The sequence below is a fragment of the Nestor notabilis genome, unplaced genomic scaffold, assembly GCF_000696875.1.
Source record: "Nestor notabilis isolate BGI_N333 unplaced genomic scaffold, ASM69687v1 scaffold4948, whole genome shotgun sequence".
In the NCBI taxonomy this organism is placed as follows: domain Eukaryota; kingdom Metazoa; phylum Chordata; class Aves; order Psittaciformes; family Psittacidae; genus Nestor; species Nestor notabilis.
In genome coordinates, this window is record NW_009940439.1 from 17,296 (window position 1) to 22,231 (window position 4,936).

The window sequence follows — 4,936 nt, forward strand, 5'->3', positions numbered from 1 at the left end:
CCTATTAATGCACATTGAGTTTAAGGAAGCCAAGATGGCTTATAGTTTCTAGGAAAGATTCTTTCAGGAATAATTTGCAAGTAAATAAAGTACAGAAGACAGGAAGCAGAAAACAACTGGAAAGCACAACCACAGGAAGAACAAACAGCACTCTGTTTCATATGCTCTTGAAATCTTGTGATTATTTTAAAAGAAGAAAATTAATTCCAGTTTTGCTCATGTGATTTAAGTTATCATTCCTTCAGTAGTTTTAGAATATAAAGTAGACATTGAGCACAAGCAGGGAGTTATTAACATAATGGCAAACTTGACAGCATGATTCTGTTTCGACGTTATCTAAACATTTTCAAAATAGTAGCTATCCTGACAAAGTCTTAGTAATATATTCCAGATAAAAAAGACAGTCCAGTCAGAACAAGGGTTTCTCAATGTGGCCTACTAGTGTCAAAGACAGGACAAAGAGGAAAAACACAACACATTTTGCAATGTCACCGCTCTTTTTCTCACCTTTGTATTTTAATTTCCCCTCATTTTTAAATCTCTTGTTCCCCTTTCCAGACCTATGCTTCAGCTGTTTCCAGTCAGTCTCTTTCAACTCATTGGCAACTGCCTTGTATCACCACCCAGATTCCAATTCTTCCTGCATTAGACCAACCCTAGACCCATCAGTGCATCTGGAATCAGAAAACAGTTTGCAGACTTCTGAGATACTATGGAGACTATAAGCCTTATCTAATATATGAGCTGGCTGCCACTGAATTCTAGTGAGAAACCTAACAGATGTTTCACATTACACATTATATATTCATATTGCATTCATATTTCATTGTTTCTTTGAAAACGACAATATCTGAAAAAAATAAATGGCAATGACCTGAAAATGTTTATAATTGACAGATGAGTAGAAAGAAGAACATAAGCAGAAAGAAGAGCAGACATATAAGTTATAGGAGGGCTAAAACTGTATCTTGTGGATACCAACTGAAAATAATAGTTTACCATACTACAGGATCTCTCTTAGTTAGAAATGCAATCCACTTAACTGTCAAAGCCAGAAATCATTCTATTTCCCATGCCAAAGAGAATGCCAAATCATAGAATCATAGATACCAGGTTGGAAGAGACCTTAAGGATCATCTGGTCCAAACTTTCTTTGTAAAAACACAGTCTAGACAAGACAGCCCAGCACCCTGTTCAGCTGAATCTTAGAAGTGTCCAGTGTTGGGGAATCCACCACTTCCCTGGAGAGAATTTTCCAATGGCTGATTGTTCTCATTGTGAAAAATTTTCCTTGTGTCCAACATAAATAAATAAATAAATGCATGAATATCTCATAATAATTCAACTTTAACTACTGATTATAATAAATGCACAGTTTGAATATGTACGTAATAGTCTCAGCACAGTAGCACAGTTTCTCCAAAATATCTTGGTAAACAGGATTTGATGTTCTGAGGTAACTGCTGTTCTGTTCCTTCACCAGCTGAAAACAACATACTCGATTATTTATGTTACATTCTTAGCTTTAAAAGTTGTACAAACAAAACCTAATCAACCTGTCATCTTTCACATTTTAAATATCCAAAAGTATATTAGAACCATGATCCTCTGAAAAAAAATGTCAACCATTGATGTAGATTTAAAATATACTTTTGATATAAATCAAGGGAGGTAGTAGTACTCATGACTTCAGTGTTTGCTGTTGGTGTGATACCAAGAAACGGAACATGCTGCCAGTTCTTTTTAATAAAAAAGCTCTTCACAGACCTTAGAGAATCAAGTTTTATGCACACAATAAATAATGCAACATTTTCAAGTGTGGAATGTAACTAACATCAAAGGTACAGAAAATCCTCCTCCATAACTAGAGGTAAATTGCATAATGTTTATTAATTTCTTTGAGCCCATTTTAACCACTGAATCTCGTATTTGCAATGGAGAGTTCTTACATACTTTAGATCTATTTTGACTTTGCAATATGACATTTTTATCCTAAAACACATTGAGAAAAAAGAAGGATTTTTGTGATCACATAGGAGGAGACACAACAATCTGCACCACACCTAAATCTCATTTATAAAGAGAACTCCCCCGCTTTCCTGTGTGTTGCAGCCCTGCAAAATTGACTGCCTGGGGAACTGCGGTCTGAAGAATCATAGCCATTGCTTTGATTCCTCATAAGCCTTTCATTTACTTCACATTTCTATATGTATTTAGCTTTATAGCAAATTGCTCTTTTCAGGCCTTATTTACTAATGTACTTTTTTAAAAACTTTTATTCCTTCAGCTCTTCTAAGTCCATTTTCCACTGTTGTCAGGCATATAAGACAGCCCTTCATCTTGGCCTGTCAGCTCCCAGCACCTCTGTTCTCTCCCAGGAGAGAGCAGCTTCTTGTGAATTCTATAACTGCTCCACTCCCCTTTGCTTCTTGGATTTCACTCCCTTGTTTGTTTTCTCAGCCTTTCCTCCTTCATTTTAAAGACTGTCAAACAAGATTTCTGACATATTCTACAGATTCATAATGATCAAGTTGTATTTTACATCTCCACACCAGTCACCAGCACCTACTGTTTAACACACACTTCCATGTTTCTTGCCAAGGGTAACCTGTGAAGAAGGCTCCCAGATTCACAGACTGCAATTTACATTAAGTGGTAGAAAAAACACTGATCATATAGCTGCTGTTCTATTTTTGTTTCCTCAAGCTGAAGTATTGTAGTAATAATTTATAAACTTTATTGATGATAATTTTTTTTTATACTTTCTATATTTTTGTCAAATATTTTGACTGCCATTTTGCTTTGATTTTCTGTTAGAACAGTTGCTCAACTAAGAAATCTTCTATACTGCGTGGCCTTTTAGTTACTTGTCTTTTGCATCCAAAGGCTCCTTTAAATCTACTATGATTTATTTCAGAATTATGTACCTGAGAAAATATAAAAAAATAAAATAATTCCAATTCTTTACATACTTCGTGTTCTTCCATTCATCACTGCACCATAAAACTCTAATGAGGAGATTTAAAGTACAGGGTTTTTTCTCTACACTGTCCATATTAGTCTTGTGTAACTGACTGGTGATCAGTTTCTGACCTTGGGCTGTTGTGGGACTTTCAATTTCCTACAGAGCTTAAGCTCAGCTCTGATGTCCCTCAGAGCATTCCATTCTTAGTCCAGCACTGTTCCTAATCTATATGCTGGCACTTAGAGGCCAAATTCTTTGGCAATGTTTGCGTGCCCCTGCATGGATGCTGATACTCAACTGTATCTTTCTTTAACACCTTCTGTCCCTCAGGCATTTTTATTTTTCTACATCATTTGTCTGATCACTGCTACTGGATGTGTTCTAACATTTTCCATCTAAATTTAACAACAACAACAAAAAAAAAATAAAACGGCAGGTTATTCTTACTGGCAAAGTTTGGTTACCTGTTATTTTCCTCTTCAGTACATAATCATTCCTATATCTAATACTCAGTCCAAATAGGAAAAAGAGAAGAGAGCTACTGGTGATTGATATTTAAGGTTATGCCCCTTCTATAAGTTATCTTAATTTCAACTAAGAAGGATAGATGGCTCTTTTATTATCTGAATATTGATATCTTCAACTGTGCTTTTATTTCTTACAGCAAGATAGATGCGAACTCGTCCATATTTCCAAATTCATTTTTTTACAAATTGAAGCTTATAAAAAAATACTGTTGCCTGTGTCTTCTCTGGAATGTTCTGAATCATTTATGTTCAACAATAGATTTTATCTCTGTACAGAGGAGACCTGAAAAACATATCTGCACCCCAATTTTTAAAACAGAGTATAGAACAACCTACAAATCTCAGCAAAGATTGACAGAAGCAAAACGTGAAGCTATGTCTACTAAGAGAAGCTGTGTGGCTCACTTAGATCATAGCTAATGGGTTAAAAACAGGCACTCTTGCTAGAACACTGCTAGAACAGCTGGGGAAACTGCATATAGCATTGATTCGTTTTAGTGCTTTGAATATCAATTCACAAAACATACTTCTTACAATGTAGCAATATGTGGAAACAATTTAATATATAGTTTTTAAGACCTCCTACATCTACCCTGGTTTAGTGTTTATTTTACAAAGATTTTTCATCATGTGTTTGGTTAGTCACTTCTGTTGCTGGTGACTAAATGTGCTAACTACCACTAATACAAAGATTTGTGAGACTCACTTCAGTTGACATCCATAAGGACAAAAAGCTCTCTCAAGTAAAGGATACATGAAGAGTAAGTACCACAGGTATTAGCAGTTTAAACATATTTGTCTGCAGCACTCTTCCATTGCTATCAATGGCCTGAAAATGAACGTGAACATGCTGGAAAAGTGAAGAAAAGAAACAGCGACATGCAAGAACATTGGAGTAAAAATCTTAAGAGTTGTTCAAAAGTGATATGGAGACTGATTATGAAAGTGTCATAAGGGTTCTTGCAGGGAATTACAGAAGGCCAAATCTCTTTTCTTGAGCAAGGGTTCCCAGTCTTTTGTAGCACCAGAATTGTGCATATCACAGAACAGCTTTTATTCCCTGGCAAATAAACATTGGCAGTTTAAGATGTTCTGCTTAAAGCAGAACCTGCAAACTGTCACTAACACAAGCATTAGTTTGACTTATTTAACAACAAATTATGATAAATTCCTTCTGACAATGTGGACAGAAAATAAAAAGGTTTAAGTTTTCTGCCTTTTTAGTTCTATGTTCAAATATGCATTTGTGCATACTTAACAGTTTGTTAAATGTGTTAAAACCTCTTTGTGCTTTCCATAAGCTGGCAAGGAACGGATGGAGAGTTGTCAAGGAAATTTCTGAAGTACTCTTGGTGCTTTCCTTTTCTATCACAGCATACGGATGCAGAATAGGGGTGTTCCAAGACTTTCACCCCTGCCTCAGCTGTCCTACTAAGGGGGGGGG